A 26,573-nucleotide genomic window follows, 5' to 3' on the forward strand; every position below is an offset into this window, starting at 1 on the left:
GATAACTGAAATAAAGGCGATCATCATACATCTGCAATAATTCTTTAATACTTATCTAACGTAAACCTACGTAAACTTGAGGTCATCCAAAACTCGGCTGCCCGTGTCCTAACTCACACCAAGTCCCATTCACCCATCACCCCTGTGCTCGTTGACCTACATTGGCTCCCGGTTAAGCAATGCCTCGATTTCAAAATTCTCATCCTTGTTTTCAAATCACTCCATGGTCTCACCCCTCCCTATCTCTGTAATCTCGTCAGCCCCACAACCCCCCTGAGATATCTGCGCTCCTCTAATTCTGCCCTCTTGAGCATCCCTGATTATAATCGCTCAACCATTAGTGGTCGTGCCTTCTGTTGTGTAAGTCTAGTGTTCTCAAAATTCCCGCACTCCCCGAAATAATGGATCAAGGGAACCTGTTTGGACAAGTTAGTAAAAGCAGGGTGCCCAAAATGGCTTCTGCAGCCTCGTGACCAAACCGACAGGATTTTTAAAACAGGGCTCTGCAGACAGGCAGGCCCGGAGACTAAACTTAAAATGCAGGAATCTGTGAGAAGGACTCTGTGGAGACAGGCAGCCAAAGTAAACACAGATTATGCATTCATTCGACTTGTAACAAATCAAGCTAGAACGGGCCTAAAATCGTGGCCATTAGGTTTCTGCATATTTAATTGGTAACAGCTCACAGTAGCCATCAAGTCAGGATGGGGACAATTAAGTTTCATCCATGACAAACAACCAGGACATTGGGGCCATTAGACCCGGAGACAACCACTCCACAAGTCGTTAAAATAGAGGCTGTAATCAGTTTAAATGAGCCCGCCAAAAGTAGGACAAAGGACTAACCTGATTTGGCGCACAGATAAGGAGTTGAAGAACGGGTATAATTGTAGGCCCATCACTGGTAATCTCTCTTGCTCTGGCCTCTCATCATTTGGCTTTTGGCCTGCTGCCACTCTTCTCGCTCCCCGCGCCGCTCAACAACCAAGGACGCCCATTACACCGGGGCCAAACGCGGGAGGAGAACGAGAACCGAGTTCAAAACCACACAGGACACACAGGCTACAAACGGGCAGCTGAGACAAGATGAGAAGAAGAAGAAGGTAAACCGATAAAAGCAGAGAAGGGCAGCGAAAGACGCATTGGGAAAAACCAAACGCCTAGTTATAAGCTGGCGTTTGGTGAATAAGTTGGTGTTGCATGCATGGACAGTACGAATAAGCTGGCGTTCGAAGAGTGGGTAGCAGCGCCCATGATGAATAAATTAGCGTTCGAAGCATGGGTAGTAAAATCTTTTAAACGGTAAAGACCGCCAATCGACCCCCGACTGTGACGTTGCCACTGACGACCGCCTGAGGGAGAAGAAGAAGAGAACCCATCGCGACTCATCGATGATGGTAGCTGAGGAAAAGAAGGGTACTTCGCAACAACAACTTCCACACCGCGCCCTGAGACCACGTGGCGACGGGATACCCCAAAGGACAGCAGGAGTGAACCTCAAAACAACCCATTAAAGCAACAGGTTTTGGATTGGTGAGCATGAATTCCTGGCCCCTCACAGCTTAATCTAGTTAGGTATAGGGGGTGGGATTAAGGATAAGGGGATTGTTTAATGTAGTTGTTTTCCCTCGATGTGCCGTGTGCTCCCCATTCCCATATAAGTGTAATTGTTTATGCCTGTATTTTTCATACCAGTAATTTTCATAAAATTGTTTTATTCTGCTTTTAATAAAATTTTGGTTTTCTTACACCAAACCACTTGTCTACTCGATTTTCTGTATCGCCGCCTGTACCTTAATCCAGTGTCTAGAACCCAGGGGTGTGGGAGCGATTCGGACCGCTCAAAGGACAGTCAGAGGCAAAGCTGACTGGGCACGACACACCACCCCCTTACAGTTGCCTAGGCCCTAAGCTCCGGAATTCCCTCCCTAAACCTCTCCGCCTCGCTACCTCTCTTTTCTCCTTTAAGACACTCCTTAAAACTTACCTCTTTGACCAAGCTTTTGGTCACCTGTCCTAATTTCTCCTTATGTGGCTCAGTGTCAATTGTATTGTCTTATAATACTCCTGTGAAGGGCCTTGGGACGTTTTACTACATTAAAAGCGCTATATAAATACAAGTTGTTGTTGTTGTTGTAATAATGCATGCACAACCAAACTAGGTATGTGCCAACAAGTTTGTTAACCAAGCTATGGAGTGCAAAAAAATTCAAAGTGCTGAGTTACCAGAAAGGAATGTCAGATTTACCAACCAGGCCTGCATATAGTTATTTTGTTGGATGATGACCCCCAAATGTGGCATGGAAGCATCAAGCATGCCAATATCACAGAAATCACAGAAACCCCACAGTGCAGATAGAGGCCATTTTGGCCCATCGAGCCTGCGCTGACACATATCCCAATAGCCCCTACACCAACACATATCCCACCCTATCCCCGTAACCCCACGTATTTAATCCCCCTAACACTAAGGGTCAATTTATCATAGCCAATCAACCTAACCCGCACATCTTTGGACTGTGGGAGGAAACCGGAGCACCCGGAGGAAACCCACGCAAACACGGGGAGAATGTGCAAACTCCACACAGCCAGTCACCCGAGGCCGGATTCGAACCCGGGTCCCTGGCGCTGTGAGGCAACAGTGCTAACCACTATGCCACCATGCTGCCTATATATCATAGGCAATGCGAACTCAATGTCAACTACTTTGACCCTCTCCTGGAAAAGATCTCCCAGAGGAAACCACATTGGATCTCCCAGAAAAAACTGCACAACATGGGTTTAGGGGACACAGTCTCAAAGGTTGTTGATGGCACAAAAGTAAGCAATTCAGACAACAGTAAGGAAGACTGTGGAAGACATAGGCAGGCTAGTGGAATGGGAAGGAAAAAGACATACAATTCAATGTATGGCTATGTACGATAATGCATTAAGGAGGAAACCATGGAATGGGAATATACACTCAATGGAACGATGCTGAAGCATACAGAACATTATTCGTAGAGATTTTATGATACAAAATATATTTTTTGAAAATTGCAAACGAGATTCAGCACTGAAAAAATTAAACACTCGGTGTTGGGTGCTGGGTCCTTTGCTGCTTGTAGTGTACATTAATGATTTAGATATGAAGGTAGGAGGTATGATCAGTAAGTTCGCAGATGACATGAAAATTAGTGGAGTGGTAAATAGCGAGGAGGGAAGCCTCAGGCTGCAGGACGATGGGTTGGTTAGATGGGCAGAACAGTGGCAAATGGAATTTAACCCTGAAAAGTGTGAGGTGATGCATTTTGGGAGGACTAACAAGGCAAGGGAATACACAATGAATGGTAGGACCCTAGGAAGGACAGAGGACCAGAGGGACCTTGGTGTACATGTACATAGATCCCTGAAAGCAGCAGGACAGGTAGATAAGGTGGTTATAAAGGCATATGGGATACTTGCCTTCATTAGCCGAGGCATAGAATATAAGAGCAGGGAGGTTATGATGAAGCTGTACAAAACGCTAGTTAGGCCACAGCTGGAATACTGTGTGCAGTTCTGGTCGCCACACTATAGGAAGGATGTGATTGCATTGGAGAGGGTGCAGAGGAGATTCACCAGGATGTTACCTGGGCTGGAGCGCTTCAGCTATGAAGAGAGACTGGACAGGGTGGGGTTGCTTTCCTTGGAGCAGAGAAGGCTGAGGAGGGACCTGATTGAGGTATACAAAATTATGAGGGGCATAGATAGGGTGGATAGAAAGGAACTTTTCCCCTTAGTAGAGGGGTCAATAATCAGGGGGGCATAGTTTCAAGGTAAGGGGCAGGAGGTTTAGAGGGGATTTGAGGAAAAACTTTTTCAGCCAGAGTTTGGTTGGAATCTGGAACTCACTGCCTGAAAGGGTGGCAGAGGCAGGAACCCTCACAACTTTCAAGAAGCATTCAGATGAGCACTTGAAACGCCATGGCATACAAGGCTATGGACCAAGTGCTGGAAAATGGTATTAGAATAGATAGGGCTTGATGGCCGGCGTGGACACGATGGGCCGAAGAGTCTCTTTCAGTGCTGTAAAACTCTATGGGCTGGATTTTCATTCAGGTGCGGGTTGGTGTTGTGTAATCCGCATTTCGTGTTATCCACATGAATCTAATTCGATGTGGGAGATTGATGCTATTTTAACTAAATTGCCCAGTTGAGTTCCAGCATGTGGGAACCCATGGCAAATGAGTTTCTCCAGTCTGAAAGTCACCTCCGATGATGTCATCATTGCTGCTGCATTTAAGGTCTGCAAGAACCTTGCTTCTTCTGCAGACTGCCAACCTTTTGGCATTTGCTGATGCACTGAGCTGGAAGCAGAATGGCCAAAGAAAGACCGAGGTCTGCACCCCGTTTTGACGACATTGCCCTGCAGGCTTTAGTGGAGGGAGCAAGAGCTCAGAAGGAGGTGCTCTTCCCTTCATCAGGGAGGAAGAAGCCTCCCCAGCAGACAAAGACTGTGTGGCTGCAAGTGGAAGAGGAGGTCAACTGCTAATCGGCTACCTGCAGAACCTGGATACAGTGCAGGAAGCGATTTCATGACCTTCAGCGCGCTGGAAAAGTGAGTATGAATTTCCCATCACTCTCAATCTGATCCCCATTGCCTTTCCTCAACAGCACTCAGCTTTAGCAATCTCTTCCTCCACATCCCACTTGACACTGACATCCATGCACCCTTACCCATTCCCCCTCTCTCTATGGTCACATTCACCTAACTATTCTACCATGCAGCCCTCACACTCCCTATCAATCTGATGCTATGAATACAACTGACAACACACAGGGAGGGCCCTTGGTCTTGCCACCTCACTCCAACTTTGTCTCCTTCTAAGTATCTATGCTATGCAATCTCTACACTCACTCCTTCATTCTCACTCAACCTCCACTTGTCTCCCTCATTGCAGGAAAAGAGAGCTCACAAGAAAAGAGAATGAGCGAGGACAGGAGGAAGGCCACCATCAGTAGCCAACCTCACCCCCTGGGAGGAGGCGGCCCTGGAGATCGTAGGAGTGGAGGACGACGCGCATGTGGGGGACAGACAGATGGGTGCATCACACCAAGCTGGTGACAGAATAGTTTTCCATCTCTCTTATTGACATTGCATGAGTCGCTGATAATGTTTCGGAAGCCCTAACAGATGGACTAATGATCATCTGCAATATGCAATGTGCATGTAACCTTGGCATCACATCTCTGACACTTTTCTTTACTCCCCCACAGGACCATCGCAAGCACCTGTCCCCACTAGCCAGGAGGAACAGGCTGAGCCTCCAGACTCCTCAGAGGAAGCTGCAACCTCTGAGGGCGCAGCGTCAGCAGAATTCAGCGCACCAAGCATCAGCGCAGACACTCACACCTCGGTGGGACCTTCGGGACATAGAGTACTTTTGTCACCTGGTGTATCAAAGCTCACAAGTGAGCATCAGCAGATTGTGAGAAAGGGACAGCAGTGGAGAGTCCTAGTCGGAGGGCGCAGGGCTCTGCCAGCTTGGCTCAGCTGCATGTCAACCCTTTGCCTCTGGGTCCATCCATAGTATCAGCAGTGATGGCACTCCAGGAAAAGATGCAGGAGTCTCTGGCAGGTTTTGTCTCCAGGGTCGCTGCGAGTGTGGAGCGAATGGAGGAGTCCATAGCGAACATGAGCAGAGCCTTTGTGGAGTCATTGATGCATGAATGCATCATCACGGAAAGGATGGCAACCTCCGTGGAAAGGATGGCTACAGTAGATGAGAGTATGGTTACAGCCATGGAGGAGCCAAGTCGCCAGAGTGTTGAAAACAAGGTGAATGTTCAGAATAGACTGACATCTCTGGAGGAGCGATGGTCAGCTATTGAACAGAGAAACCAGACCTTCATGGAAATCCTTCTGAGTAGGGCTGCCAGTGCAGATACGGGTCACCATGGCCCCCCTGATGTGCAGCAAGGTGCTCTCAAGCCACTTGCAAGCGCTGAGGGGGACCTGGCCCATGAGAGGGAAGTTGGTGGCAGACATCAAGGAAGTGGGGGCTCCTCTCCAAGCGCTCACACTTCCATGCCACTGCAGAGCCCTCGGTCAGAGCCCCAGCAGAGTCCACACCCAACTGAGATCGGTGTCTCAGCACCTGCACAGCCGCAGAAGCAGCAGACTGTTGACGAGCTCTCACAGGTTCGCCACCCCAGAGGACGCCCGCCAAAGGTGTCGAGACAGGAGCAGGAAGAAACTGAGCAAGGGGCCTCCACATCTGCTGAAGCCACAGGGGAAGCACCACGTAGGAGCACACGTAAGAGAAAGATGCTGCACAAATAGTCACAAGGGTAGTCACTTGGGTGAAATTTGATGTTTTATGTGTAACAGCCATCATATGAATCATGTGCATAAAAAATCTGATGGCTACTGCTGTCGTTGTGGCGTGTGTCATTTTGCAAATGGGACTTCCACAATGAGAAACATAGAAGATAGAAGCAGGAGTTGGCCATTCGGCCCCTCAAGCCTGCTCCACCATTCAATGAGATCATGGCTGATCATCCAAATTCAGTACCCTGTCCCTGCCTTCTCCCCATATCCCTTGATCCCTTTAGCCTTAAGAAATATATCCAACTCCTTCTTGAATATATTTAATGAACTGGCCTCCACCGCTCTCTGTGGCAGAGAATTCCACAGGTTCACCACTCTCTGGGTGAAGAAATTCCTCCTCATCTCAGTCCTAAATGGCTTACCACTTATCCTTAGACTATGACCCCTGGTACTGGACTCCCCGGCCATCGGGAACATCCTTCCTGCACCTAGTCTGTCCAGGCCTGACAGAATTGTATAGGTTTCGATGAGATCCCCTCTCAATCTTCTAAACTCCAGTGAGTATAAACCCAATCGACACAATCTCTCCTCATACGTCATTCCTGCCATCCCAGGTATCAGCCTGGTGAATCTTCACTGCACTCCTTCCATGGCAAGAATATCCTTCCTCAGATAAGGCGACCAAAACTGCACACAATACTCAAGGTGCGGTCTCACCAAGGCCCTGTACAACTGCAGCAAGACATCCTTGGTCCTGTACTCGAACCCTCTTGCTATGAAGGCCAACATACCATTTGCCTTCTTAACCGCCTGCTGCACCTGCATGCTTACCTTCAGCGACTGGTGCACAAGAACACCCAGGTCTCTTTGCACTTCCCCTTCTCCCAACCTATTGCCATTCAAATAATAATGTGCCTTCCTGTTTTTGCCACCAAAGTGGATAACCTCACATTTATCCACATTATAGTGCATTTGCCATGTTTCTGCCCAATCACCTAACCTGTCCAAATCGTACTGGAGTTTCATGACATCCTCCTCGCAGCATACCCTCCCACCCAGCTTTATGTCGTCTGCAAATTTGGAGATATTACATCCAATTCCCTCGTCCAGATCATTAATATATATTGTGAACAGCTGGGTTCCTAGGACCGATCCTTGTGGTACCCCACTAGTCACTGCCTGCCACTCGGAAAAGAACCTGTTTCTTCCAACTCTTTGCTTTCTATCTGCCAACCAGTTCTCTATCCAAGTCAATACCTTGCCCCCAATCCCATCTGCCTTAATTTTGCACGCTAATCTCTTATGCGGGACCTTATTGAAAGCCTTTTGAAAGTCCAAATACACCACATCCACTGGTTCTCCCTTATCTATTTTACCAGTTACATCCTCAAAAAATTCCAGTAGCTTAGTCAAGCACGGTTTACCTTTTGTAAATCCATGTTGACTTTGTCCAATCCTGTCACTGCTTTCCAAGTGCTCTGCTATCACATCTTTTATAATGGACTCTAGCATTTTCCCCACTACTGATGTCAGCCTTACCGGTCTATAATTCCCCGCTTTTTCTCTACCACCTTTTTTGAATAATGGGGTAACATTAGCTACCCTCCAATCCATGGGAACTATTCCAGAGTCTATCGAGTTCTGGAAGATGATCAGCAATCATCCCTAGGGCCACTTCCTTAAGTACCCTAGGATGTAGATTATCAGGCCCTGGGGATTTATCGGCCTTCAATCCCGTCAACTTCCCCAACACCATTTCCCTACAAATACTGATTTCTTTCAGTTCCTCCCTCTCATTAGTCCCTATTTTCCCCGACATCTCTGGGAGGTTATTTTTGTCCTCTTTTGTGAAGACAGAACCAAAATATGTACTTAATTGGTCTGCCATTTCTTTATTCACCATTATAAATTCCCCTGATTCTGACTGTAAGGGACCTATGCTTGACTTCACCAGTCTTTTTCTCTTCACATATCTATAAAAGCTTTTACAGTCAGTTTTTATGTTCCCTGCAAGCTTACTCTCATAATCTATTTTCCCCCTCTTAATTAATCTCTTTGTCCTCCTTTGCTGAATCCTAAACTGTTCCCAATCCTCAGGTTTTCTGCTTTTTTTGGCCAATTTATATGTCCTCCCTTTGGATCTTATGTTATCCCTAATTTCCCTTGTTAGCCACGGTTGAGTCACCTTTTTTGATTTATTTTTAGGGCTTAGGATTACTTGCAATTTTCAGTATGGTGGTCAAATTGCTAGGAATCAGCTGGTTCATGGCCATTGTTGATGCTCAGGTAACAAGAGGCGAGGCAAAAGTGCTTCAGTGGCTAGGCTAAGCAAATCTGGCCCAGATGAGTGCATTCCTTGCATCTCGGGTAGCTATGTTCTCGTGTACTGCTGCCGCTGATTGATGGGCCTCTGCAGGATGTTCGTTTTTGCTCTCCTCCTCCTCCTCATCTGAGTAGGATATGTGTGGAGCCATTTGGTCCTCAGGAATCTGCAAGCCACGACACTCTGCCATGTTGTGAAGTGCACAGCAAACCACGACGATTCTGGAGACCCTTGCTGCTGAGTACTGCAGTGCTCCACTTGATCTATCCAGGCACATGAAGCGCATCTTCAGCAAACTGATGGTTTGCTCAATTATGGCTCTGGTGGACATGTGGCTGGAGTTGTAGCTCTCCTCAGCTTCGTTGGATGGTCTCCTCAACGGCGTCATTAGCCACGTCCTCAGGGGATAGCCCTTGTCTCCAAGTAGCTATCCGTTAAGTTGGTCTGGTGGACTGAATAACGGAGGCACACTAGACTGGCGCATTATGAAGGCATCATGACAACTGCCAGGGTACTTGGCACAAACATGCAAAATTTCCTTCTTATGGTCACACACCAGCTGAACATTAAGGGAGTGGAAACCCTTGCAATTGACAAATATACCTGGTTTGGGATGGGGTACCTTAAGGGCCACATGTGTGCAGTCAACAGCGCCCTGCACCCTTGGAAAGACTGCCAGATGAGCTAATCCAACCGCACACGCCGTGACACTTGCTTGATCCTTGGTGAAATGGATGTGATTGTGCGCGAGGGCAAAGAGGGCATCGGTTACCTGCGTGATGCAAGTGTGTGCAGCCGCCTGGGAGATGCCGCTGATGTCTGCTGCTGATCCCTGGAATGAGCCTGAGGCAAAAAAGTTGAGTGCAGTGGTGACTTTGACGGCCACTGGTAAGGGTTGTCCACCTGGTCCTCTGGGCTGCAGGTCTTGCTGTAGCATTGCGCAGATGTCACTCACTACCGCTCGCGAAAGCTGGAGCCGCCTTTGGCACTGCTGCTCAGTCATGTTGACGTAGCTGACCCTGTGTCTGTAGACCCTGTTTGGGGGTTATCTTCTGCGCCGACGGGCTTCCATGCGCTGGCCCCTTCTGGCCTGTGCATCTTCAGGTGGGTGAGCAGCAGCTTGGCGTTCCTGTTGTTGCTGCTGCTGTTGGGGCTGCTGTAGTTGTTGCTGCTGCTGTTGGGGCTGCTGTTGTTGTTGCTGCTGTTGTTCGGCCTCATCTAATATCCAGAAGGGAAGGAAATAAATGGCTCCCATGCTTCTGGTTGATGACTCAGTTGAGGAAGCGCTCAGTGAAGGTGGCGAGAGGGGTTTCCCAGGAGGTCACACTGGAGATGGGTGTCAGGCTCCAAACTTCCACAGCTGTGGTTATGCCTTCTCAAAGTTCCCCCAGACCTGAGCCTGCAAAGTCCTGCCACCTGCAAATGATGGCTGATCAAATCTCCTCTTTAATGATTGACCTGCAGCTGATAGTCAGCAATCCAATTGTGCTCCCGCCAGGTTTCACCATCGTGTTTCAGAACTGGCATGTTTCACATGGGAAAAGGGTTAAAATCACAATGGCCCTTCAAAATGGCATTATAGAGGCAACTTAGTGCTTGTTAAGGGCCTTAATGGCCTATCCTGCCTCTTGGAGGCGGGATGGAGACGGGACCATCAGACACGAATTTTTGAAAATTGCCTGAAGGCAGGATGGAGGCGGGGTTGGGCCCACCCACCAGTTGGGCCCACCCACCAGTTTTTGCAATGTTAACCACCCGCACGTCTCCAATCCCGCCTCCACGGCCCAATGAAAATCTTGCCGTATGACTCTATGGGCTGGATTTTCATTCAGGAGTCGGGTAGGAGGCGGGACTACAACTTTCGGGGTTGTAGTCCCGCCTCCATTGAGATGTGGCCAATCCACGTGATTTTAACTTTATTGACCTTGTTGAGCCCGCCCAGCGGTCTCAGCAGGCCAATTAAGGGCCACCCGGCAACAGGTGACTTCACAGACTGAAATTTCATCTGTCAAGAGGTTTTGACAGATGAAATATCAGTGTTTCACAGCTGTTTGAAGCTATCAAACACTGACAGTCGTACTTCTAACCTGAGTCCTTTTCCACAGACTCAGTTAGAAATCTCTCCTGCACAGAAAGCTGAAGGCTGTCACTTTTGACAGTTCGCAGCCATTCTGCTTTCTGTGCCGGTGAGATGAGGGACTCCCGAGACCTAAAGGAAGGAAGGCTGAAAAGGTAAGAAAAGGTCATTTAAACTTCTTTATAAACTTTAGACACACCAAACACACTTACCTTTGCACTCATGCACACTTCACTCACCTGAACACCGACATCTCGACCCCTCCAAGTCCTTCAAGCCGCCAGCCCCGCCTCGCAAACTTGGTGTGGTTTGGAGCCATTGGGAATCCCACACTTCAGCATTAGAAATAGGGATTAGGCTAAAAACTGACTGTTAACTAATTGTTAACAGGCAGTTAATTAGCACTAATCCCTTACCGCCTCGGGTAGGCGGGTCCCAGTGCGGGGCGGGTACCTGCCTCCTTTGACACTGGCATGGAGGCGGGTTGGGTGCGGGATGGGGTCGAGACCCCTGATTTCGGGATTTTAACCCCCCCCACATGCCTCCAATCCTGACTCCACGGCCCAATGAAAATCCTGCCCTATGACTCTATGAAAAAGTTAAATACTCCAAACATGCCAGAGGTAGAACTGAAATTAATGAAGCTAATGGTTTAAGCAGTGAAGTGGCTACCAAACCATCACACAGCAAACAAACTGTAATCATTAGCATGCAATAGATCAATAAAACAACCCTTAAGCTGCAATATTTTAGCACTTCTTCCATGCACAAAAATGTTGGGAGGTCAACAATGGGCAAAAGCAATTTTAGTCAGTCATTTTATCAGTATATCTTCAACATTATTTAATGGCTGACTTGAATTTTATTAGCCACACTTATGTAAGCTTTCAATTCACCATTAATTTTAATCAACCATAAAACCTTACATGCCAAAAAAAAGTTAGATAAAAAAAATGTAGCTCATCAGAAATAAGCCTAGACAAGTTCACAAAATAAAAATACTCTATAGTTTTATGACAAAATTACTTAATTTTCAATGACATTGACCTGAACTTTGTTTCTCTCTTCACAGGTGCTGCCTGACCTGCTGAGTATTTCCAGCATTCTCAGTTTTTATTTCTGATTTCCAGCATTCGCAGTATTTTGCTTTTGTAATAAAAAGAAATCATGGGTTAACAACTATCAAAGCAAATCAGATTACCAGACCAGACAACAATCAAACATTACAAGCTGAGAAGAGGTAAAAGTAATGAAGCTGTTGAAACAACTATCAAGTAAAGTGAAAATGTAAATAGCACAAAGTGCATCTCAAGGAACATTTCAAAGACTTCTTTGGTTCAAGCGATATGCAGATCCCTGGAACATAAAAGCTGAGATGAAAAGCAACATCCTGATGGTAATGGGGATTTGAGGAAGGGGAAAGAAAGACCAGGCTATAGAAATCAGGGAAATAACATAAGGAAAAATAGAATCTCATTTGATGTTTTAAAATTCTGTTATACAGCAGCTGAGAAGTTTATACGGGATCACCTGGAGGAGGTAGCCTCACACTGCTTCAGTCTCACGCTATAATTACTGGTACAATCAGGAGAGCAGCAAATTGTTTGTGCTGGTCTCTGTACCTGACGCTCCAACCTGTGCTCACATTAAGTGAGGATCTGCAGGGACAATCCAAATTACCCTACGAGCAATCACTGAAAATGACCAAGAATGATTTATGCCATAATTACCTGTTTTGCATCAATAGGTTCCAGTAGAATATTATCTTTTCGGGTATTATTATCATTAACTTAGCTTTAATTGTAGCCGTTAAGCAATAGCAGCTAACTTGAAAAATCACCAGTTAAACTAATGATGAAGGAACAGAACAGCCTAAAATAACCACTGTCACAATTTAGCATCATTCGTAAAATTGCTAATCATGTATATAATTAAGATATATTAGAGGTAGCTTGATTCTTTAGGAGAAATGTTCAGTCACAACCTGTCATATATATTCTATTAATTATATAACTGCTATCATTTGTGGAATGAGTAGAATTTATTAACAGTGGCTATGACCAAGGCAAGTGATTCCTTATCAATCAGATTCACTTAGAAATCAACATTTTCACTGCAACTCAGGACATTTTATGCAGAATTCTGACACTTGGGGAGCAAATTGCACTACAGGCTGTAACTGCAGGATGTGTAATGATATGTTGCACATAATTATAGCCTTAAGTATAATGTGCCCACACAGGAATCTTGTTCTTTTTTAAGCATAACTTATACAACTTGTCCACCACGTTTATAATATATTAGCAGATTGCTCACGATATTGTTCACAAGAGCCAAGAGGATGACTTAGACAATATGCCAGAGCACTCTAGAGTTTCAGGGGGAGAAATTCAGTATCACCCCGTTTGGGGCGCAATTATCGGCCTGGCGCAAAACTTAGCACCTGGCACTAATTATCACCTCCGGCTGCAAACTTGGCTTCTATAACCTCGCATTTATCCACATTATACTGCATCTGCCCAATCACCCAACCTACCCAAATCATAATGGAGTTTCGCTGCATCCTCCTCACAGCACACACGCCCACCCAGCTTTGTGTCGTCTGCAAACTTGGAGATATTACATCTAGTTCTCTCGTCTAGATTATTTATATATATTGTGAATAGCTGGGTCCTAGCACCGATCCCTGCGGTACCCCACTAGTCACTGCATGCCAGTCGGAAAAGGACCCGTTTATTCCAACTCCTTGCTTCCTGTCTGCCAACAAGTTCTCTATCCAAGATAGTACCTTACACCCAATCCCGTGTGCTTTAACTTTGCAGGCTAATCTCTTATGCGGGACCTTATCGAAAGCCTTCTGAAAGTCCAAATACACCACATCCACTATTTCTCCCTTATCTATTCTACCAGTTACATCCTCAAAAAATTCCAGTAGATTAGTCAAGCATGATTTACCTTTTGTAAATCCATGTTGACTTTGTCCAATCCTGTCACTGTTTTCCAAGTGCTCTGCTATTACATCTTTTATAATGAACTCTAGCATTTTCCCCACTACCGATGTCAGACTTATTGGTCTAGGATTCCCCATTTTCTCTCTACCATCTTTTATAAATAGTGGGGTTGCATTAGTTATCCTCCAATCCATGGGAACTGTTCCAGAGTCTATAGAATTTTGGAAGATGACCAGCAATGCATCTACTATTTCTAGGGCCACGTCCTTAAGCACCCTAGGATGTAGATTATCAGGCCCTGGGGATTTATCGGCCTTCAATCCCATCAATTTCCCTAACACCATTTCCCTACAAATACTGATTTCATTCAATTCCTCCCTCTCATTAGACCCTATGTTCCCCGACATCTCTGGGAGGTTATTTGTGTCCTCCTTTGTGAAGACAGAACCAAAGTATGTATTTAATTGGTCTGCTATTCCTTTGTTCCCTATTATAAATTCCCCTGATTCTGACTGCAAGGGACCTACGCTTGACTTCACCAATCTTTTTCTGCACACCAAGGTCCCTCTGATCCTCTGTCCTTCCTAGGGTCCTACCATTCATTGTGTATTCCCTTGCCTTGTTAGTCCTCCCAAAATGCATCACCTCACCGCAAATTCCATTTGCCACTGTTCTGCCCATCTAACCATCCCGTCTATATCATCCTGTAGCCTGAGGCTTCCCTCCTCATTATTTACCACTCCACCAATTTTTGTGTCACCTGAAAACTTACTGATCATACCTCCTACATTCCTATCTACATCATTAATGTACACTACAAACAGCAAAGGACCCAGCACCGATCCTTGCGGTACACCACTGGACACAGGCTTTCAGTCACAAAAACAACCTTCGACCATCACCCTCTGCCTCCTGCCACTAAGCCAATTTTTGGATCCAATGTGCCAAATTGCCCTGGATCCCATCGGCCCTTACCTTCTTGACCAGTCTCCCATGTGGGACTTTGTCAAAAGCCTTACTAAAGTCCATGTAGACTACATCAACTGCACTACCCTCATCCACACACCTAGTCACCCCCTTGAAAAATTCAATCAAATAGGTCAGACATGATCTCCCCCTGACAAAGCCATGCTGACTATCCCTGATTAATCTCTGCTTTTCCAAGTGGAGACTAATTCTGTCCCTCAGAATTTTTTGAATAATTTCCCTACCACTGACGTTAGGCTCACTGGCCTATAATTCCCTGGTTTATCCCTACTATCCTTCTTGAACAGTGGTACTACGTTAGCTGTTCTCCAGTCCTCTGGCACCTCCTCTGTGGCCAGAAAGGTTCTGAAAATTTGTGTCAGAGCCCCTGCAATCTCCTCCCTTGCCTCACACAGCAGCCTGGGATACATCCCTTCAGGGCCTGGGGATTTATCCACTTTTAAGCCCCCTAAAACCGCTAGTACCTCCTCCCTCTCAATACTAATTTGTTCAAGTATATCACAATCCCCCTGCCTGATTTCTATGCCTACATCACCATCACCCTTCTCCATAGTGAACACAGATGCAAAATATTCATTCAAAACCTCACCTACATCTTCAGGCTCTACACACAGATCACCACTTTGGTCCCTAATGGGCCCTATTCTTTCCCTGGTTATCCTCTTGCCCTTAATATACTTATAAAACACCTTGGGATGTTCTTTATTTTGCCCTTTAGTTTGTTTTAATGGATTTTATTTTGAAATGTTCCAGTGTCAAGTGAAAAGGATTTTCTGTTTCCTGAATGTAAAAGTGGCTTTATGTTTTATTTGTACTCAATATAAGGGTAAATAAGCAACATTTATGTCAGTGGTTTTAGTAACTAATTTGATCCTACCAGATCATGAGAGGAATCAGACGAGTTTTGACTATTTGACATTCCTCAGCTCATGAAGGATGGTAGCATTAGTAAATATGTGTAGTCAGAAGATTAGTGACTGGTAACTGTACCAGAGCAACAGAAACTTTATGGGTTGATTTTCAACTCACTACCACCCTATTTATGCCTAAAGATGGGCAGTAGCAAGACAAAAATCATGTGTAGGCCACCAACTTACCACTGGTTATCTTCAAATTCTGATTTAGATGGAAGAGCAACTGTCACAAACAAGGCAAGGGTTGGAAAGAAAGAAAGAAAGAAAGAAAGAAAGAAAGAAAGAAAGAAAGAAAGAAAGAAAGAGAGAAAGAAAGAAAGAATTAGCATTTTTATAGCGCCTTTCACAACCTCAGGTTGAGGGATAAATATTACCCAGAACACTGGGGAGAACTCCCCTGTTCTTCTTCAAATAGTGCAATGGGATCTTTTATGTCTACCTGAGAGGGTAGATGGGGCATCAGTTTAACATTTCATCCAAAAGATATGTAAATCAAGGTCCCCACAAAATGTATTTTGTTCACGAACTGCTGCCGTCAATTCCTCACCCCACCCACAAATCACGGGCAGATATTTCCAGGAATAATTATAGGGATCCACAGGTGCTCTCAGGTAAAATGTTGGAAAGTTTTGGGAGACATTCTGCTCGTATCACATTGTGATTTTTCACTGCTTAGACCATGTTGAAGTGGTTGTAGTGGCTGTAGAACGTTCTGAACTCATAAGGGGCTTCGGGCTTTTTCTCAGCATGAGGGTCTTTTCTGGCAATTCCACCCTGGCAAGCTGAGGAGAAGGAGAAGGAGCAACAGCAGCAGGAGGAATGAGCAAATAAAACTTTAGCTGCAAATAGAAGGAGGCATGCTCGCAGGAATCCTTCACCTCCCAACAGGGTTTATAGACCCAGGACAACACGCCGTAAGTTCTCAGAGGAGTGGTGCAAAAGGAAGCCTTGCTCTCTAGGAAGGCTGTCACAGAATTGCAGAGCTCCTGCAAAAAGACCTGCAACCAACTGCCACAACTAGCACAACATTGTCTGTTGCAGTCAAAGTCACATCCACCCTCAACATCTTTGTCTTCAGCTCCTTCCATACTGCCACAGGAGCTATCAGTAACATCAGTCAGTCTGCAGTTCATGCTTGCAGGTGTCTGATGTCATGTTTGTAATGCAAACATTTTCATCCATTTCCAGAAGCAGAGGAGAGTGCTCTGGGGTTTGCACAGATTGTCTACTTCCTCCCAAGTACAGGGCCTCCCTAAATGCACCCACATCGCCCTTTGGGCTCTTTCATATGACCCCACTGCCTTCATGAGTTGCAAGGACTTCCACTTCATTAATGTACAACTAATGTACATTATGCAGATCTGTGCCCACTTTCCTGGTAGCTGCCATGATGTTTTTATATAGCAGCAATCCTTCATCCCCAACAACATTTTCAGTATTATTTTTGTTAATTATCCCTAGTGTAATTTTGTTGCTATCTTTAATTTACGTAAGAAGAAAGAAATAACTTGAATTTATATAGCGCTATTCATATCCCCAAACATCCCAAAGCACTTCATGACCAATTAATTATTTTTAAAGTTTAGTCACTGTTGTTACGTAGGCAAATGTGGCTGCCAATCTGTGCACGTCAAGGTGCCACAAAGAGCAAATTATATTTTCTGGATGAAGTTAGTTCAGTGAGGAATGTTGTTCAGGACAACTCCTTGCTTTTCTTCTATGGGACCTCTTATGTCCATCTGGACAGGGCCTTGGTGTACACATCTCTCCTGGTGTACAAAAGACAATGCCTCCCGCAGCAGTCTAGCTCAGAATGCTTATGTACCAGGCTTGAATCCATAACCTTCTAAGTCAGAGACAAGAGTGCCTGCCAGCACCTGCCCCCATTGCAATTGACACGGCTTGTGTCGCTGAGGCTTTCCAGACTTTTAAACCCAGTATATCATGTATTAAAATATCAGAAATCTGTTCATAGGATGGTGTATCTCTTGGAATATGGATTACACTGGAAAATTGACCAATTACAGCAGTCCATGGGAAAAATTGAGTAAAACTCATGAAGAAGGGCTTCGGAATTGAGGGAAGTTAAAAGAAAGAATATGGGAAGAAAATGTAACAGGTATGTGTGTCACTGCAGGGCAGATAGCAATCTGTATGCAGGTAAGGTTCAAAGACATTAAACTAGATTTTAACAAGAACTTAGTAGTTAGCCTTACAGCAATGTCCTCTGTTACTGATGCAAACCTAGGGACTTACATCTGTTTAATGTTGAAATAGTGATCCAGATACTTGCCCATGTCTGATTGCTTAATTTACTTCAAAATCAAGAACAAAGAAAAGCAGTTTAACGACAAAGATTAATGACCGTATTTAAGTGCTTTGGTTCAAGTATCAATCGAAATATCATTAATATTTGGAGCAGCAGAGATGAGTCATCATCATTTATTCCTAAAATTTATTTGAGCAGGTAATATGTGACTCCAGACCCACAGCAATGTGCGTGACTCTTAACTGCCCTCTACAGTTCAAGAAGGTGGATCACCACCACCTTCTCAAGGACAATTAGGGATGGGCAATAAACGCTGGCCTTGCCAGCGATGCCCACATCCCATGAACGAATATTTTTAAAAAAGGTGTGTCAAAACAATTCAAGAATTATTACACAGTATGCAAAGTTCCCACTCTTGTTCTGATAGCTAATTGCATAGGAGTCATTTTCTACTTCGTAACCTGAATGGTAACCTGGGGGTTTGCTCACCAATTGTAGAATACGCCTGTCTTTTATCTCATTTAAATCAATGGAATGGAAATCGGGCTGGTTTTACAATGGGCAGGAAATATGCTCTGCCAGATTACTGCCCAGGTGGTGAAGGTGAATATTGACTCCTTTCTGTTCATACTACAGCATTTATTTAGCTATTTTCAATTGATTTAATTATGGTTTAGCTATAATGAGCAAGGCAATTCCCTCTTGGGACGCTGCAAGTGAATATTGCGGCGCTGCGGCACTTTGTGCCACGGTACTGCAGGCCTTCCTCCCCTTATTAAAGGGGAGGGGCCTAGCGCAGCGCGAACTGGGGCCCAGTTGGGCCACCAGGGACCGGAGTGCCGGCAAAAGAGCCCGGCAGTCAAGAGTAATGCCGGGCTCATGGAGCGCAGCCGACACCCCACAGGGTGGGGGCTTCAAATGAGGCTGGTGACAGCAACGGGGGCAGGTACTGGCAGGCACTCTTGTCTCTGACTTAGAAGGTTATGGATTCAAGCCTGGTACATAAACATTCTGAGCTAGACTGCTGTGGGAGGCATTGTCTTTTGTACACCAGGAGAGATGTGTACACCAAGGCCCTGTCCAGATGGACATAAGAGATCCCATAGAAGAAAAGTAAGTAGTTGTCCTCACAACATTCCTCACTGAACCAACTTCATCCAGAAAATATCATTTGCTCCTTGCGGCACCTTGACGTGCACAAATTGGCAGCCACATTTGCCTACATAACAACAGTGACTAAACTTCAAAAAGAATTAATTGGTCATGAACTGCTTTGGGATGTTTGGGGATATGAATAGCGCTATATAAATTCAAGTTATTTCTTCTTACGTAAATTAAAGATAGCAACAAAATTACACGAGGGATAATTAACAAAAATAATACACACGAACATGTTAGAGAAAATATATCTGTGTGTGCATGTGTATATAAATAAATAAAAAGTAATGGAATAAAAAGGCTAGATGCAAAAAGTGTGCTTTATCTTTGTTAAATCCTGTTCACTCCTAACTGCCCTAGCTCTAATTTTTAGATGATGCATCCTAGTTCTGGATTCCCCCATCAGAGAAAATAGTTTATCTGTATCTACACTATCAAATCTCCTTATTATTTTAAACACCACAATTAGATGTTCAACTTGCTGAGCTCCAGGGAATATAAACCAAGTTTATGCAATCGTATCTCAGAATTTAACCCTTTCAGCCATTGTATCATTCTGGTAAAACTGCACTGTACCCTGTACAAGGCCAATATATCTTTCCTGAGATGCAATGCAAAAATTGAAAGCAATACTCCAAATCGGGCCTGACAAAGCCTCTGTACAACTGAAGCATAACTTCCTCAATTTTGAATTCCATCTCCCTTGAGGTAAAGGTCAACATTCCATTAGCCTTTTTGATTATTTTTTTGTACCTGTGCACTAGCTTTTAGTGATTTGTGTATCTGGACACCCAAATCCCTTTGCTCCTTGTGGTATACCACTGTTTGTATTCCACTGTGTACATGCCTGGACATGCCTCGGCTGACTCCTCCCACAAGTCCTAGTATAAAGGTGACTGCTCCCCAGCCCTTTGTATTTCTGGACCGGTCGACCACTCGAGGCAGACCTTCATTCTTTTGTTAATAAAAGCCTTTAGTTACTCTCTTAACTCTCAGTCTTTTATGAGTAATTGATAGCGCATCAATTTTATTAACAAAATTTTTATAATGGAGAAGATCCTCACACCAGCATGCCTGGACTTAGATCATCGGGAGGCGGACTCATCCACCAAGTTTACTCATTGGCTTAAGTGTTTCGAAAAATTCCTGACCGCCTCCGCAGCAATCAAATCGGACGAGGACAAACTGGATGTCCTGACCTCCAAAGCGAACCACCGAGTGTTCTCGGTCATCCAAGATGCGACCTCGTACGCGGACGCTATCAAGCTCCTCAAGGACCAGTACACGTGCCCAGTGAACGAAGTGTACGCCAGGCACCTTCTGGGGAGTCGTAAACAACAACCCGGGGAATCGACCGTGGAATACCTTCAGGCACTGTCTGTGCTTGGCCGGGCCTGTGGTTGTAAGGATGTAAAGGCCGCCGTGTACACAGAGGAACTTATCCGGGACGCTTTTGTAGCGGGCCACAGATCCAATTACACCCGACAGCGACTGTTGGAGCAGAGTGACCTCGACCTCAACAAGGCCTCTGAACTCGCACTATCATTGGATGCAGCCTACCAGGGCATGGATGCCTGCTCCTCTGCACCGTGGACGCCGCGGGGAATGACAGCCTGGGACACGGTAGGACCGCCTCATAGCGCCGTGCCACCCCAGCCACACCCCAGCAACGGCCCAACTACCGCAGCAGTGTCCCAAGGCCAGACAGCAGTGCCCCAAGGCCAGAAATGCTACTTCTGTGGCCAGGCAAAACACCCCAGAGCGCGCTGCCCGGCGAAAAACGCGATCTGCTCAGGCTGCGGGAAGAAGGGACACTACGCTAACGTCTGCAGGGCCAAAGCCACCCCGAACCCCAGCAGCGCCACGTGTGGGCCATGCGGGCCGCCATCTTGGGCCTCCCCGGCCATGTGCGAACCACCGGTACAGCAGCCATTTTGGACGCCTCCAGCCACATGGGGATCATGGACGCCGCCATCTTGGACGACAGCCGGAACGCAGCAGGCCCCCAACACCGCCTCATCTGATACCCGCAGCGACACACCGACCCCTACACTGGCATCCGTTACACTGGACCAAGCGAGACCGCACCAGCTGGCCAGTTCCACAATGGACATTAAGGTAAATGGCCACGATACAATCTGCCTTTTTGACTCTGGGAGCACGGAGAGCTTCATCCACCCCGACACGGTGCGGCGTTGCTCTCTCCCAGTCCTGCCTGCGCACCAGCGGATTTCTATGGCCTCCGAGTCCCAGTCGGCGGACATCGGCGGCTACTGCGTAGTGACACTCGTAGTAGACGGGACCGTGTACGATCATTTTAAACTTCTGGTCCTGCCCGACCTCTGCGCTGCCGTCCTGCTGGGGTTAGATTTTCAGTGCCACCTTAAAAGTGTTACGATGGCGTACGGTGGACCCCTACCCCCACTCACAGTCCGCAGCCAGCAGCTCCCAAATTGCCCGCCGCGCACCAGGTGCAACCTCTCCACACTCAGAGTCACCCCCCCCCCCACTGTTTGCTAACCTCACCCCCGACTGTAAGCCCATCGCCACAAAGAGCAGGCGATACAGTGCCGTGGACAGGGTTTTCATTAAAACCGAAGTGGAGCGGCTCCTGAAGGAAGGGATTATTGAGGGCAGCACCAGCCCCTGGCGAGCCCAGGTTGTGGTCGTTAAGACCGGCGAGAAGCAGCGCCTGGTCATCGACTACAGCCAGACAATAAATCGCTACACCCTGCTGGACGCCTACCCACTCCCCCACATAGCTGATATGGTCAACCAGATCGCGCAGTACCGCATCTTCTCGACCATTGAACTGAAATCAGCGTACCACCAGCTCCCTATCCGCCCTGAGGACCGCCAGTATACTGCCTTTGAGGCAAACGGCCACCACTTCCTTAGGGTTCCCTTTGGCGTCACCAACGGGGTCTCCGTCTTCCAAAGGGAGATGGACCGGAGGGTAGATCAAAATGCGTTGCAGGCCACTTTCCCATATCTGGACAATGTGACCATCTGCGGCCGTGACTTGCAGGACCATGACGCAAACCTCGAAAAATTCCTCCGCACCGCCCAACTCCTGAACCTGACATATAACAAGGAGAAGTGCATATTCCGCACAAACCGCCTCGCCATCCTTGGCTGTGTCGTGGAACATGGAGTCATCGGCCCCGACCCCGACCGGATGCGTCCCCTTATGGAACTTCCACTGCCCCACTGCCTCAAGGCCCTGAAGAGGTGCCTAGGGTTTTTCTCCTATTATGCCCAGTGGGTCCCCTACTACGCGGACAAGGCCCATCCGCTGATCAAGTCCACCTCTTTTCCCTTGACGGCAGAGGCCCGCTTAGCCTTCCACCGTATCAAGGAAGACATTGCCAAAGCCACCATGCACGCAGTGGACGAATCCATCCCCTTCCAGGTGGAAAGCGACGCGTCCGACTTTGCCCTGGCCGCTACCCTCAATCAGGCGGGGAGACCCGTGGCCTTCTTTTCACGAACCCTCCAAGGCCCGGAGACCAGACACTCCGCTGTTGAGAAGGAGGCCCAGGCAACTGTGGAGGCTCTGCGTCATTGGAGGCACTACCTGGCCGGAAAACGATTTACCCTGCTCACTGACCAACGTTCAGTTGCTTTCATGTTTAACAACAAGCAGAGGGGCAAAATCAAAAATGACAAGATCTTGAGGTGGAGAATCGAACTTTCCACCTACAATTACGAGATCTTGTCCCAGCCCGGGAAGCTCAATGAACCCCCGGATGCGCTATCGCGTGGCACCTGCGCCAGCGTGCAGATCGATAGACTGCGGGCCCTCCACAATGACCTCTGCCACCCGGGGGTCACCAGGTTCTTCCACTTCATCAAGGCCCGCAACCTGCCTTACTCTATTGAGGAGGTCAGGACCATGACCAGGAACTGCCAAGTCTGCGCTGAGTGCAAACCGCACTTTTATAGACCAGACAGGGCCCACCTGATAAAAGCCACTCGCCCCTTCGAGCGCCTGAGCGTTGATTTTAAAGGGCCTCTCCCCTCCTCCGACCGCAATGTGTACTTCCTCAATATTATTGATGAGTACTCCCGTTTCCCGTTCGCCATCCCCTGCCCGGACATGACCAGTGCCACGGTCATTAAATGTCTGAACGACCTCTTCACCCTGTTCAGTTTCCCCAGCTATATCCATAGCGACCGGGGCTCATCGTTTATGAGCGACGAACTCCGTCAGTACCTGCTATCTAGGGGTATTGCCACAAGCAGGACCACCAGTTACAACCCCTGGGGGAACGGACAGGTGGAAAGAGAAAATGCGACAGTTTGGAAGGCCGCCCTGCTAGCCTTAATGTCTAGGGGCCTTCCAACCTCCCGCTGGCAGGATGTGCTCCCCGATGCGCTCCACTCTATTCGGTCACTGCTCTGCACTGCCACTAACGCCACCCCTCATGAGAAAATGTTTGTCTTCCCAAGGAAGTCCACATCGGGGACATCGCTACCGCCATGGCTGACGTCCCCAGGGCCGGTCCTACTGAGAAGGCACGTGAGGACCCATAAAACGGACCCCCTGGTCGAGAGGGTCGACCTCCTCCACGCCAACCCCCAGTATGCTTACATTGCATACCCGGACGGGCGGGAGGACACAGTCTCCATAAGAGACCTTGCACCCTCGGGGGCCGCAGTAACCCACTATTCACTACCACCCCCCCCCACGATCCGATATCCAGCCCCAGCAGACGGCAGGCCTGGGCCCCGCGACCCGCTCGACATCTACGAGGACGACACGCCTGTGCCACAGCCCACGCAGGACTCAATGCCGGAAGCTCCACTACCCCTGCCGTCGCCACGCCGATCACAGCGGCAGACAAGACCTCCGGAGAGACTCCAATACACTAACTTTTAATACACTTCACCCCGCCGGACTCAATTTTAAACAAGGGGTGAATGTGGTAAACCACTGTTTGTATTCCACTGTGTACATGCCTGGACATGCCTCGGCTGACTCCTCCCACAAGTCCTAGTATAAAGGTGACTGCTCCCCAGCCCTTTGTATTTCTGGACCGGTCGACCACTCGAGGCAGACCTTCATTCTTTTGTTAATAAAAGCCTTTAGTTACTCTCTTAACTCTCAGTCTTTTATGAGTAATTTATAGCGCATCACTCCTCCACAACAGAATTACATTCTCAGAGATAACACATTTCAAAGCTGTGTGCTCCTGTTGTTTCATGGACAGTTTGTTAATGACAGCAAATGATATAAGACAAATGTTGTGCACTGTAAATCACTAGCAGCAGTAAAATAATTGTTGCACTGAGATCTCAAATGCATTTTTTCCCAGGAATTGCATAACTAATAATTTGTGGATCCTAACAGAGTAATATCTAACACTGGCTTACAGATGATTCACTAAACACTAAAGGACATTTGTTATATTCCTTGTTGGCTTATGTTGAAATTGATAGAATCTCCCAGTATTTGTTGGAGATATATGGAGGCAATAAGGAGATCTGCTGCACTCAGTATGGATGTGTTCAAGTATCAATACATTTTAGACCATGGTTACGAGGATGCTCATATGCAAAAGAAAAGCACACATTTTGCTTAATCACCAAAAAACTGTAGGGGGTTTTGCACAGGCATGTTCAGGTCAGTCAGCTTTGCCTCTGACTACCTTCCTTGAGTGGTTTGAATCGCTCGCCCCCTGGGTTCTAGACACCAGACTTAGATACAGGCAACGATACAGAGAAGACTCGAGTAGACAGGTGGTTGGATGCAAACAAAACCAAGATATTATTGAAGAGGAAAACTTGATACAATCTTATGGAAAATCATTGATGTACACTTCTACAGGCAAAAATTACAAGAGTCATAATAATATACTTATAGAGGGAATGGGGAACACACGGCACATCGAGGGAAAACAACTATCTTAACAATCCCCTTATCCTTATCCCACCCCCTAGACCTAACTAGGTTAATCTATGCGGGGTCAGAATTCATGCTCAACAATAAAAGGGTTTGCTAGACTCAAAACAGCGGTTGGGTTCGGGGTTCGCTCTTGGTGCTCCCTGGAGCCTGCCGTCGTCACGTGGGCTCCAGGTGCTGCAAGGGCGTTGTCCAGGTTCGAGTACCCCGAAGATACAGTCTCTGCTTGGGTACTTTACTTTGCAGGGATGATTCTTCGCCGACAGCTTGAGTTTGCCTGAAGATACTCGCAGGTCGGCTGAGGCTGAAGGCCCGATAATTCGAAGCCTACCCTCAGTTAGCCTTCCCCGGGTGGTCTTCCTCCTCCTCCCCTCATCGCGTCCCGCTTCGCCTGGCCTGAATTGCCCGTGTTCGCCGGACCCGGTGTCGGGGCGAGTCTAGATGGAGTTGGAGAGGGCACGGGCAAAGGCCAGGGGGTAAGCGTGGGACGGGGGAAAGGACGGCAGCCACGAGGGCGAGGGGCTGAAGGACCGGGGAGCGGTGATACCGACAGCAGTGGAGCAGCAGTCTTCTTCTTCTTCGTCCAATGACTACCCCACTTGCTACCTGGGGGCCTTCAATTATACCTTTGTCGAAAAACCTTATCTGCCTGCCAAATCAGGTTAGATCTTTGTTTTATTTTTGGCAGGCTAGTTAAAATAATGGTAGCAATCTATACTGACGGGTTTATAGATGGCTGGTAATTGCTTCTACCAGCCCGATAATGGACTCGTATTGTCCTGAGAGTCCTTGATGGGCTTGTCCAGCCTCGATGGATGTGTTTAATCTGTTTCCGATTATGTATGCAGACTGTTTGATGGCTTTAACTGTAGGCCTCATTGAATTCAGATCTGCCTCTGATTTGGCCTAATACATAATCCACAGTTTGTCTGGGTCTTGGACCCCAGCTATTCACAATATATATTAATGATCTAGGCAAGGGAACTAGATGTAATATCTCCAAATTTGCAGACGACACAAAGCTGGGTGGGCATGTGTGCTGTGAGGAGGATGCCGAGAAACTCCAGGATGATTTGGACAGGTTGGGTGATTGGGCAGAAGCATGGCAGATGCAATATAATGTGGATAAATGTGAGGTTATCCACTTTGGTAGCAAAAACAAGAAGGCAGATTATTATCTGAATGGCAATAGATTGGGAGAAGGGGAAGTGCAACAAGACCTGGGTGTCCTTGTGCACCAGTCGCTGAAGGTAAGCATGCAGGTGCAGCAGGCAGTTAAGAAGGCAAATGGTATGTTGGCCTTCATAGCGAGTGGGTTTGAGTACAGGAACAAGGATGTCTTGCTGCAGTTGTACAGGGCCTTGATGAGACCACATCTTGAGTATTGTGTGCAATTTTAGTCGCCTTATCTGAGGAAGGATGTTCTTGCCATGGAAGGAGTTCAGCGAAGATTCACCAGGCTGATACCTGAGATGGCAGGAATGATGTATGAAGAGAGATTGGATTGATTGGGCTTGTACTCGCTGGAGTTTAGAAGAATGAGAGGGGATCTCATCGAAACTTATAAAATTCTAACAGGACTAGACAGATTAGATGCTGGAAGGATGTTCCCGATGGTCGGGGAGTCCAGAACCAGGGGTCACAGTCTAAGGATAAGTGGTAGGCCATTTAGGACAGAAATGAGGAGGAGTTTCTTC

Source organism: Somniosus microcephalus, chromosome 10 (assembly GCF_052327205.1).
Source record: "Somniosus microcephalus isolate GS21.2 chromosome 10, FLI_Smic_1.0, whole genome shotgun sequence".
Lineage (NCBI taxonomy): Eukaryota > Metazoa > Chordata > Chondrichthyes > Squaliformes > Somniosidae > Somniosus > Somniosus microcephalus.